The sequence below is a fragment of the Arctopsyche grandis genome, chromosome 1, assembly GCF_051622035.1.
Source record: "Arctopsyche grandis isolate Sample6627 chromosome 1, ASM5162203v2, whole genome shotgun sequence".
Classification (NCBI taxonomy): Eukaryota; Metazoa; Arthropoda; class Insecta; order Trichoptera; family Hydropsychidae; genus Arctopsyche; species Arctopsyche grandis.
In genome coordinates, this window is record NC_135355.1 from 12416536 (window position 1) to 12430485 (window position 13950).

Genomic DNA, 13950 nt, shown 5'->3' on the forward strand with positions numbered 1-13950 from the left:
CAGATAATAATCCAAAAAAACCCGTCAATTCCGTTTCAAAATTCCAGAAATAAATAAATTAAAGAAATAAAAAAATAAAGAGATATAAATAAATTTAGATAAAAAAAAGTTTCATTTTTGAGAAAAACTTTAAAAAATTAATATATACATATATATGCGTAACGCATACTTCGTAGTTACAAACACTGTCAACCAGGTCGCTCGTTTCTTGAACAGACTCTACATAACCGTGGTAAAAAAAAGTCGGGTGAAGAAAACATTTTTACAATGCGCACATCTGTCAGAAAGTCAATTATCAAATAATATGAATTAGATTCTTAAGTAACTAAGGAAAGAAGATATTTAATAGCAACTACCCCCGAATAAATAAAACCTAATTCACTGACCACGAGAGTTGGATAAGCAACCAAATAAGACAAAAATCCTGAATCGAAAGAAATCCTCGACAATTTAATAATTTCGATTAATTTACCAAATATTATTAACATCGATTAAAATATTAACTTTACATACAAATATATGTATTAGAATATTTTTATACAAAAAAAAATTACTAAACAATTCAGAAACACCGACATTTTTTGCCAGGTAACACAATACCCGCTGAACTATATTTTTCTCGGGTGACCTTTTCGTTGCCATTTCGAACTGTTCGCCATAAAGTTGATGAGTGTTTTAGCATTTCGGCTAGGCTACCCTTTTCAAATTATCGACACATATGTATTATTATATAATACATATATATACATGTATATATATATATATATATATATATATATATATATATATATATATATATATATACATATATATATATATATATATATATATATATATATATATATATATATATATATATATATATATATATATATATATATATATATAAATATTTATATATATATATATATATATATATATATATATATATATATATATATATATATATATATATATATATGATATGCATATATATGTATGTACATACATATAGATGCGATTACAATTACCAGTACTGTATATTATATCGTATTTATATTATGATTATATATCTGTATCCTTATATATATATGTGGTATTTATATTATACTTATGTATATGTCTGGTCACAGTGACGCATTAGAGAATTCTGTAATGTCACTATGGCAAAATATTCATATTCATATTCATATTATATGTATTCATAAATATGTATGAATACTACTATATGAAATGGTTGATCTTTGTGTGTGATGAGTCAGGGTTTCCCAAATAAATTATTACTGATTTATATATTATAGTAATATTGGATTTTTGACGATAGGGAGCGCTATGTTTCTGGATTTCACGAAAGGGAGCGGCCTTCCCATGCGCTTTCGTCCATTTCGAGCCGTGGTATATACAGCAGCAGTCACATAAAACGGAACGCTAAAGCGAAACATGTTTTTGCGTGTAACAACTTTCAGTAATGTAGTGTAGCAGAAACAACTTTCGGTAATCTTATATAAAACCAAAACCAAAAGTCATTTAAATGATAGGTTGTACCATAGTGCATTCTTGTAACACCAAACGTGAAAAAAAGGTCATAAAAATGAATTGGGGACAAATTTAATGGAGGGCAGACTTCACGTTTAAATGAAATTTGAAATGAAAATAACACTATACATATACATTTTTATATTTATTACAATCATCAAACCAAAACAGACGCCATATTCTTTAGTGTTAGAAAACATAAGCCAAGTTCAGATCTGAAAATCCCCTCTGGAGAAAGTCTGAAATGGCAGTCAGTAATAAAATATTTAGGAGTAACGTTTGATAAAAGAATGAGATGGGCACCTCACATTGAGGCAGCGAAATGCAAGGCGATGCGGGGTATATCCTCAATATATCCAATATTTAATCGCCATAGTTCTTTATCAACGCTAAATAAAATAAAATTATATCGCGCGCTCATATTACCATTATTAACCTATGCTTCACCTGTATGGAATAACGCCTCGAATACTAACCTTTCCAAGCTCCAAGTAATACAAAATAAATCCCTTAAAATAATTTATAATACACCCATATATACTAACCTGAAAAAACTGCATGCTATATATAATATTCCGTTTGTTACAGACATTACTAACAAACTAACCAGTAGATTCTATGAAAGAATCACTAATAACCATACTAACACACTTGTGAAGAGTCTCGGTGATTACAACAAAATGTCTATACCCTTCAGGTATAAACACAGATTACCTAAACACAATCTGCTTTAGGTCACCGACTTTAGATAGTCTTTAATTAATATTATGTATTAGATGTATTATGAACATTTATAAGGATTGTAAATAGGTTTTTGAGCTCTTTTTCCTATTATGCTTTAGATTAACATTTGAATAATATAATACTGTAATTACTAACCAAATTAAATTAAAATTGTAAAATAGAAAATGATCAGTAGATCAGTAGCTATTAAAATAGATATAAGATGTATTGTGAACATAATTTCGTAATAATAAAAAGCATTTAAAAATCAAAAAAATATTTATTACAGTCACATATTATTATCTACAAAATATAAAAAAGAAATTACTATTTTGTAGCGGTTCCTTTCGATTTTATAACTTCTTTTATTCGGTTTGGCATAGAATCTACTAAAGTTTTTAAATTTTCGATTGGGAAGTCTTCGTACCATATATTTTCTATTATTTCTTTCAACGATTTAAGAGTAGTAACATTGTTCTTCCTTATCCTGTACTTGATACACATCCATAATTTTTCGATTGGATTTAAATCGGGACTATTGCCAGGCCATGGTAGTGTCTTTACACCCATTTCTTGTAAATAGTCCCGAACCTAAAAAAACGAAAAAAAAAAGTTTTTTTATTGAAATTTTATAATTTATATTCAATGCTATCAAATAAAATGAATACTCACCAATTTAGCTCGATGACAAGGGGCAGAGTCATCTTGAAAGGTTATATCATCGGAATATGAAAGGTGGTTTTCCATCGATGGGACGAAGCTTTTTTCTAAAAAATTTTTATATCTTTTTCCATCGATGGCACCTTGTAGAAACTCCAATTGTCCAATAATATGGTATGAAAAGCATCCCCAGACCATTTGACTTGGAGGATGCTTAACAGTTTTAAGGGTACAATTTTCATTATACCTTTCGCCAACTTTTCTTCGGACATACGGAAAACCATCAGGACTATAGAGGTTAAATTTTGATTCGTCAGAAAATATCACTCGTTGCCAATCTGATGGACTCCAATTTTCATGTGCTTTCGCCCATTCCAATCGATTGTTTTTCATTATCTTGGTTAGTAGTGGTTTTTTTGCTGCTTTCCGACCGTAGAGTCCAGCTTCTCTGAGTCGCCTTCTTACTGTTGAGTCACTGATTTCCATGAAAAATTGTGACCATACATCTATTCTTATTTCTACAGCAGTTTTGAATCGCTGCTGTAAAGATAATCTGGTTATTACACGGTCTTGCCTCTTCGATGTGCATCTTTTCAGTCCGGTCCCCTTCTTACGATCAAAACTTCCAGATTCTCTTTTTTTTTCAGTATTCTCGAAACAGTCGATATAGAACATCCCATTTTCTTGGAAATTGACCGAAAGGAAAATCCTGAACTCGCTAATGTCGTGATTTTTACACTCTTCTCCAATGATAACTGAGCGCGTTTTGTCATGTTGACGTGTTCAAATTCGAATTTGATGTTTTATCCTCGAAAACCCACACTAAACTGAACTCAAATCTTAGAAAACAATCATATTTAAAATATTTGGTCGTTAAAAACCCTATACATAAAGGCATAAACCTTTTATTGCCTTGAAGTCGTAATATTCACAAGCGTTCCGTTTTATGTGACTGCTGTGTATGTATGTACATACATACATACTATAAGTATAATATGTACACATATATGTACATACTTATGTACTACGTACGATCTTATTATTTCGACAAGTTTCTCCTACATTTATTAAAATATGGTAATGACCGTTATCGATCACTGCTAAACCTATGTCACCTATGGATAAAATATCACCGAAAATATTACAGGGAATGAGTCTTGCGAAAGGACACTGCATTACCGATTTCTGCAGCTGCATACAAACTATTTAAAAAAAACATGTGCCGTGAACCACTGTCTGCACCTTAAATTGACATAATTAAGTCGTCCTGATCATGATCATTGACATAATTAACCTCATCCCTGAATTGATATTAAATTCAACACGAATTAATAGTAAATTCCTGGTGAAGTTAAAAAATCACAACTCTATCATATCTATGATCATTTCGAATAGTATGTATCGTTCCCGTGTCGTTTATCAGGAATATCACAGAAGAAACGTGCAACACTTCTGATTTCGACTAAGGCAATTCGCAATTTCGGCAATTTCGACTAAGTTTTTCATTCGTAAGCGTCATAAATCTTCATCAGATTATTTGATGATACCATTTTTCACCGCTACGGCCACGCTGTTCGACTTCTACTAAAGAAATGTAAATTTTCCACCCATAAATTTCTTGCGTTTTCCTAGTTTTTTCTTTTAGACATTCTTTTATTTATTATTATGATACGAATCTCAAAATAATTTTCTCAGAAACAAAGTTCAAGCACAAATTATTTTTTATCTAAATTAAACTTATTCAGATTATTATTTTTTATCAAATATAAAATAAAATCATAAGCATAATTTTTAATCCGAAATCTCTTCAACGGCGAAAAACGAAAAAAATCCTGTAGAATAATTTACGGTACTTATGTACATATGTACCTACGTAGGCACTGAATATAATAAAATTAAAACATGTTATCATTTAAATTTTAAAATATGTGTGATTTATTCTCAATCGAAATCATCACCATCATCACGATCCTCACCACCTACTACTGGGCGAATACCTTTTTAAAAAAGGTATTTCGTAAAAACCTATAAGTATAATCTACATTTAAAAAAATATTAAAAACCCAATAACATAGTTTTAATGCAGTAACATAGTTTTAATGTAATTTTAATAACATAGTTTTAATGTTATTTTAATAACATGGTTTTAATGTAAATTTAGCATAGTTTTAATGCAGCCAATTATATTTATCCTACTTATATTAATACAAAACATTATATTTAATGTTTTGAAAGATATTTCCCAAAATGAAGAAAAGTGGACTTTGGCCAATTTCAAACGTTATATAACGGAAATATATTAACAGAAAAAATAGAACATTATAATTCAAAGTATTAGACCGTTTAGCACCATACCATGCTAAATTTAGATTACATTTACATTTAATTTTCGATTCCCATTCGAGAAAAATGAAAATAAATCGAAAACCGGTCAGTTTTAAACAATTGTCACAACCGTTTGCGATCTCTTTATTTTTTCCCATGTCGTAAGTATTAATTTTCGCTTAAGCTATTGCAATATTAATGAAAGCAGTCAACTCAACAAATTTCCACTTAAGATTCATGAAAGTGTTATTGTCGTCGAAAGTGGTAGCCAAAGTGATACGCTTTTATACACGATGGTGACCCTCGTTTTGTTTGGCTGGAAACAACCTTTTTTTTGAAGCTCGTCATCGGTCGGTCTTATGTACATACATATTTATGTTCATTATACTTCCTTTTTAAGCGCTGTGTAACTTAGCCCACCCGTGTTAACTTATTAATGACGTAATTAGCGAAACTATCATCGTCCATTTCGCCGAGGTGTCTCAACGATAACTGAATAGAACATAAATACACAAATAGAACGAAATGAATAGTACATAAATAGAACGACATTTTGAAATCTGTAGCTAAATTTTACTAGTTATTAAATTACGTGAGAAGTCTGCATTAACTGAGTTTCATTCAAATCATCGGAGCGTTCCGTTTCGAAAATTTTAATTAAACTTTATAATTTAATCTAAATATTCAAATAGATTATACATATAGTGATAAGCACACTGTGATAAGCCCGACGAAATGTCATCGTATGGGTTATGGCAGTGATTCTTAACCGGTGCACCAGTGCACCGCGAAAAAAATGGTAAAATCAGAAAGTCGTTTGCGAAATTATGAAAGATCTAATACTCCGTCAATGGTAGACTCGTTTAAAAGATTTGTTACCCTTGAAGAGACAAAAATTCCTAATATTATATCTACGCACTGTTTTTTTTACACGGAAGCTCTAGTTTCGAAAACATTACCAGCAGCACTAAAAACCTGTACTAGACCAAGTTGTAAATACAGGAAAGTTCATCAAATCGAGACTTTTAAAAACACGCATTTTAAAAAATACTTTGCATTTCTATGGAAGCTAAATACGAATGTTTGATTTTTTACACTGAATTCAGGTGGTTACCTAGGGGTAAAGTTTTATGCCGATTCATAGAACTTAAGAGTGAATTGTGTATCTTTTTCCGAAATGATAAAAGGTATGGATGATTTTGTAAAATGTCTTCAGAATGATGATGATTGGTGTGCTAAGATGGCATATTTAGCATATATTTTTAATTTCTTAAATAATGTTAACACAAGCATTCAATTGACAGGATTAATGTGCGCGCGCAGAATACGGGAGGAAAAGCCCGTTCCTCTTGTTCCTGTTGTATCCTGCTCGCGCAAATTAAGTGAGTATGTACCGTTTACCATGCACCCTTTTATTTTGATCTTTCGATTTTCGATCTTTGCCTTCCGATATTTGCGTTTTCCGGCATTTCACATTCCAGCCCGTCACGGAGACCGCTATGTATGTACATACATACATATGTCCAATATTCGACCTAATATATCTGAAATCTGCAAAATCCGACAAGCTCAGGTATCACATTAATTGATTTTTCCATCAAATAATTTCCATTTTGTTAATGGTAATTTTAGTTAATGTTTATATTATTGATTTAATTAATTTTTCTTTAACTGTTATGTAATTTGTTTAATCTAATCTATAATTTGGAAAGAGACTTTGTATGTATGTAAATATCCTTGGTCGTCGTCCGTAGATCGGTGACGTCATCGAACACGTGATTCGATTTTTTTTTTTTTCGATCCATGGGCGCCGATTTGTTTTATTTGTTTCGCGAGTAGCTTCATGGGGCCCCGCCAGGGGCGCCACAAGGGGCGCAGCCCCGTGGGGCCCCGAAGGGGGCTCGGAGGGCGCAGCCTCATGGGGCGCAGCCCCATGGGGCTCAAAAGGGGGCGCAGCTTTATGGGGCACAGCCTTATCGGCCGCAGCCTTATGGGGCGCAACCTTATGGGGCGCAGCCTTATGGGGCGCTGTCTTATGGGGCGCAGCCTTAGGGGCGCAGCCTTATGGGGCGCCGCCTTATGGGGCGCCGCCTTATGGGGCGCCGCCTTATGGAGCTTAGCCACATGGGGCCCCGAAGGGGGCGCAAGGGGGCGCAGCCTCATGGGGCGCAGCCACATGGGGCCCCAAAGGGGGCGCAGCCTCATGGGGCGTAGCCCCATGGGGCCCCGAAGGGGGCGCAGGGGGGCGGAGCCTCATGGGGCACCGAAGGGGGCGCAGGGGGACGCAGCCTCATGGGGCGTAGCCTTATGGGGCGCTGTCTTATGGGGCGCAGTCTTATGGGGCGCCGCCTTATGGAGCTTAGCCGCATGCGGCCCCGAAGGGGGCGCAGCCTCATGGGGCGCAGCCCCATGGGGCCCCAAAGGGGGCGCAGCCTCATGGGGCCCCGAAGGGGGTGCAGCCTCATTGGGCCCCAAAGGGGGCGCAGCCTCATGGGGCGCAGCCTCATGGGGAGCAGCCCCATGGGGCCCCGAAGGGGGCGCAGGGGGTCGCTGCCTCATGGGGCGCCGCCTTATGGGGCGCTGCATTATGGGGCGCTTCCTTATGGGGCGCTGCCTTATGGGGCGCCGCCTTATGGGGCGCAGCCTTATGGGGCGCTGTCTTATGGGGCGCAGCCTTATGAGGCGCCGCCATATGGGGCGCCGCCTAATGGGGCGCTGCCTTATGGGGCGCCGCCTTATGGGGCGCCGCCTTAGGGAGCTTAGCCGCATGGGGCCCCGAAGGGGTGCAAGGGGGCGCAGCCCCATGGGGCCCCGAAGGGGGCGCAGCCTCATGGGGCGAAGCCCCATGGGGCGCAGCCTTATGAGGCGAAGCCCTAAACGGCAACTGATCATGGGGGCGAAGCCCTTGACGGCATTTAAACATGGGGGCGCGGAGGGGCGAAGCCCTAATAGGCATTAACTAAGGGGGGCGAAGCCCTAGGCGGCATTTAATCATGAGGGTGCGGAGGGGCGAAGCCCCAAAAGGCATTAATTATGGGGGGCGAAGCCCTAAACGGCATTTAATAATGGGGGCGCGGGGGGCGAAGCCCTAAAAGGCATTAACTAAGGGGGGCGAAGCCCTAGACGGCTTTGAATCATGGGGGCGCGGAGGGGCGAAGCCCTAAAAGGCAACTGATCATGGGGGCGAAGCCCTAAACGGCAATTGCTCATGGGGCGTGGAGGGGCGAAGCCCTAGAAGGCAAAGGCTCAGGGGGGTGCCGAGGGCGAAGCCCTAGAAGGCAAAAAAAAAAAATTGATTTTTTTTTTTGATTTTTTAAAAATTTTTTTTTGATTTTTTTTTTGATTTTTTTTTTATTTTTTTTTTATTTTTTTTTTTATTTTTTTTTTAAATTTTTTTTTAAAATTTTTAAATTTTTTTTTTTTTCCATTAAATTAGCTTAGTCATGTTTAAGCGGTTTATATTATAAACACTGAGCGAAGCCGGGTAATACAGCTAGTTTCTAATAAAAATAACGTCCGCATATATTTTTCACCATTTAATTCGGGTGCACCGCGACATCGAAAAGGTTAAGAACCACTGAGTTATGACATATTAAATTATTCAATAAAAAATATTATAATAAGTAACCGGAAAATAATTTAAAATCGGGAATTGGAACTGAAAAAGGAATCCGAAGCCGGAACTGAAACAGGAATTCTCTACCGGAACTGAAAAAGGAAGTATGATTAAGAACTGAAACAGAAATCCGGAATTGGAATTGAAATCGGAATCGGAAATCAAAATTGGGAATCGGAACTAAAATCGGAATGGGAAATTGGAAACGGGAATCGGAACTGAAAATTCATATTTCTATTCCGGTTACTTTAAATATTATTTTTTATTGAATAATTTTATATGAAATTTCATCGGGCTAATCACTAGTATAATATAACCCTCCTTATCACCAATCGATCCTTTACTTTATGATAAGCTGATTTCGCAGTTTTTTTTCGCTTCGGCCTGTCAGTAAGCTTCTGTGCACCGTCCACGAATGTGAATTTTAATAAAATTTGCATATGTATTTGGTGGATTTCTAGTGTAGCCAGTGTTTGCTAATCCAATCAAATAAATTCCATGCCTACTCACTGAGAAGAAGAAATCAGGCCTAGAATTTCTTTATCTTGTATTCAAACTGGAACTGCCTATTAAACAAATAAACAAATATATAGACATTTCGCTATTCAACTATGACATACACTTGTAAGTATAAGCAAATATTCACTCATCAATAGAATTTTTTTATGCTTATGAGAGATTTCTGACTAATCTATCAATTCTTTTTACGCTACTACGTTTCATCGAAATTTTTTCAATATTTATTAAGCCATGAATGTAAATAAATTAAACTATAAAATTAAACTATTTTACATTTACGATACGCGCATATCATATATATAAAGACGGTAATCTGTGTGTGTGTGTGTGTGTGTGTGGGTGTGTGTGTGTGTGTGTGTGTGGGGGTGTGTGTTGGGGTGTGTGTGTGTGTGTGTGTGTGTGTGTGTGTGGGCAGTGGCGGACTGGGACTGAAATCAGTGCATGCCAGGAGTCAAAGGGGGCCCCACCTAGGGTTAAAATAATTTGTCCCCCCCCCCCATATAACAAAATTTTCTTCTTTCCATCACGCTAAAAATCAAGGGAAATTTTTTTTTTTTCAAAATTGGGAATAAACAAATTTAGGTACAAGAAAAATGGCAAAAGCAAAATAGATCCATAAATTATATTGTATATTTCGTTTTAACCCTTGTTCTAGGTAAATATAATGCATCATAAAAGAATGCGGCATAAAAGCGGCTTTTACTTTCGGTAGAAAACAATCAGGGACGTCATTTCAGCTTTTTCTTTGGGGGGCAGGGCAGGCAAAGATTGGTCAAATTGAATTTTTTTTCAAAAAATCTTTTTTATATCGGAATAAAAATGGAAAATATTCTTTACCTTATTGAGTTATAAAATATGAAAAAATAAGCTTATTTTTGAAAAAGTAATTATAAAATAATTTTATGTAAAAAGAGAAAAAAGCGCCGCAGGCGAAAATTTTTTTCCACAAATCTTTACATAGTCAACATTAATCGACCATCAAACTGATTCTCCAAAAAACTATCAATTAACTTAATTTCTACCGACTGTCTTGTCACTTTATCTATGTACATATGTACGTAATAACATTAGATAAAGTTTTGTTTTGTTTTTTTTCAAAGCACATAGCAGTGATTATTTTATTAGTTACCCAAAAGTAACATACATAAGAAATACACGTAGCATTCATAGATCCATAGTATCTCATTAATCATTAAATTCATAATATTTTCTAAATTCACACTATTCCTTAATTAAGGCGAGTGCCCCCCTATGGCCCCCCAAAATTACGTCCCTGAAAAAAATGCATAATATTTTCAATTAATGTTAATCGAAAATCGGGATTTTGGGGAGGGGGCCCCTATCCTATATTTCTATTTACATGGATGTGTCTAGATTAGGAATAGATTTTATATTCGGAAACTGTTTAAAATTGTGTATTTAAATCTTACTATATCATCGAAGTATAATCAAATGTTATTTTGAAAGTATGAAGTAAATTTAAATCGCTGGTTGATGATGAATCATCCTATCAAAATTGTTTTAAGCAATTCAGTTTATATTATTCACGAAAATTTGTTTATTCCCATTTTTATTTCAGTAGTTAGTTGTTACATAGGTATTGGTAAATACATAATCTTGAGGTTGGAATAGGCCCGGCAAAAGGTCCCACGCAAATGTTGAAACTTACATTTCAAGCCTAATAAAAAAAGTTAACCGATCCTTGGGCTGTTAAAGCAGGTATTAGTTATTTGTGTATATCGTAAGAAATTTGTTTTGTTGAAATACCCAAACTTTAGGTCCTAAAGTTGCAATATCCTATACATTTTTACACACGTGAAATAGTTAAAAAGTTATTTAATTTTACTCGGGGCCCATATTTTCTAACAGATAGTGGGGCCCACATGCCATCGGGCATGTTCGCTTGTATGGCCAGTCCGCCACTGTGTGTGGGTGTGTGTGTGTGTGTGTCCTAACTCTCGCCGAACATAATGAACGAATCGATAAAAATCGATTAATTCATTTTTCGACGAGACGAATTTGTCGCGACTCGAACCGATCACCCCAAATAGCCTGAATATGGGTTTAATTGAGCTAATGGTCTCGGACATCACGCCAAATCCAATTTTTCATTTCGCCTTTTTTTTTTTAAGCATTAATTGAAATATTCCTTCTCGCCATATAAAAATACGTAATTTTAATAATTTCATTTAGCGAAGTTTTGAACCATTTTTTTTTCTTTTCATATAAAACAATTAAATATATATATTTTTAATTGAAATTATTGAAATTAATTTATATTTTAGCGATATTTGAAAAATAAAATTAATTCCAAATCACGGAATCGAACTAAGGCCCCCTCGCCCAGAACAGGTCGCTAGCCATTAGACTACAGCCTCGACAGAAAAAACGCTCTAAAATTACTTAATATTCGATTATCCTATAGAAGTATGGGGAACCAATCATTCGCGTATCTTCGGCTTTCGTCGACAATCTTTTTCGATTTCCGATTTCTTATGATCAACCATCAACCAGTATGGGGAACAAATTTTTTTTTTTCATATTTTTCATTTTTTTCATATTTTTATTATTTTCAGTTTTTTCATTTTTTTCAAATTTTCCATTTTTTTCATTATTTTCAGTTTTTTCATTTTTTTTCATTTTTTTCATTTTTTTCATATTTTTCATTTTTTTCATTTTTTTCATATTTTTCATTATTTTCATATTTTTCATTTTTTTCATAATTTTCATTTTTTTGTGCCTTTGTCTTTCCGAAACCAGTCGATTCCATATTCTTAACTTTATTTTTATTCGAGTTTCAATTTCTTTTCGAAACCACCCGTTGAAATCAACGGTCCCTACACTAGTTCTTTTAATAATTTGAAAATAAACCATTTGCTCGGCAGCATGACCAAGATAGCAAAAAAAAACATAGATAAAGTAAAAATTTGGATGTGACCAACCCATGACTTTATCTATATATTTGAGGAATATAATAAGGTCACAAAACAAAATTCAGTATTGAACCGTACAGACACATTCACAATGCTGTCGATTATGAAATACTAATTTAGACAGCATTTTCCATATAAATTGAGTACAAATGTATGGAGCCTTGGAAAAGACAAAAGCTCTACTTTTTTTTTAAAGTAAATATCAAGAAGATTAAAATAATTTAAAAGGTCAAAATAAAATAATGAAATATTGTTTTAAAAACAATACTACTTCCGGTTTACTAATTCTGACCAAAACCTTATCAAATCTAAGTTAGTACATACATAAGAATACGAATACAAATTTTCAACTTGATAGGTTCAGGGGTGTGGACAGAATCGTGGCTACAATATTTTTGACCTTTCTAAGAGGAAAAAATCCCACTTCCAGTTTATTAAATTTAATGATTTTTTTTATTTTCATCAAATTGATACAAGAATTATACTTGAATTTTTTCGTGAAGAGCAGACATGTTTAAATTTTTTAAACATTTTTTGAATAGCACACATGTTTAAGAGCACACATGTTTAAGAGCACACATGTTTAAGAGCACACATGTTTAAGAGCACACATGTTTAAGAGCACACATGTTAAAGAGCACACATGTTTAAGAGCACACATGTTTAAGAGCACACATGTTTAAGAGCACACATGTTTGAAGAGCACACACGTTTAAGAGCACACACACACACACACACATTTTTTTCTAAATCTGATCAGTGATCGATTCTGAGTTCGAATCTGTTAAAATCTCGAGTTCGAATTTTCGCATGATCACAAAACTTCATCTCTTGTTACTGCGTACATACAAACATACATAGATAAAGTAAATTGAGTTCGAATCAGTCAAAATCTCGAGTTCGAATTTTCGCATGATCACAAAACTTCATCTATTGTTACTACGTACATAGATAAAGTAAAAATAAACCATTGAAAGCACAACACTGACAGTGAACGTACGCAGGCAGAACGTACATACAATAATATGTATGACAGATGGACAAAGGAAATACAAAAGCAAATGCTTGAATGACGTAAAAGAGAACGAGGAAGACCGAACAGACGGTGGTATAATGAGATCACCTCGATCAACCGATATAATATCTATGTATACATGTACATATGTATGTATATAAGATATCGACGTTCATAGGGTATCGACGCTCGACTCATCGATAAATTTTTCCCCTACAAATCCAACAGCGCTATATTTATAGGAAAAAAAAAGGTTTAATATAATGTCATCTGCACACGATACAGTAAGTGCGTGTGTATTATATGTATGTATGTATGTATATGTACAGTGACGTGAATGATACTCGACAGGCTGTTGCGACTCGCGGTGACGTTCTGCTACGAGGCTCGACCGCGAGCCGAGCCTACGCCGCCATATCGATCTATGGAGAGCACGTGGAGTAATCAGGGACGCACGAGTGCGAGATTGTCGTCTCCTTCTAGAGAGTGCGAGTGCGCACGTGTTGGAGCGAGACGGCGAAATCGGTCGCGTCGCATCGTCGCCGTTCGCAACGAGAACATGCGGGATGAAATTTCGGGGTGTGCCCTACAAAAATATCTTCACACCCGTCTCTTTATGTGTACCTATGTTTTACAATTCAATT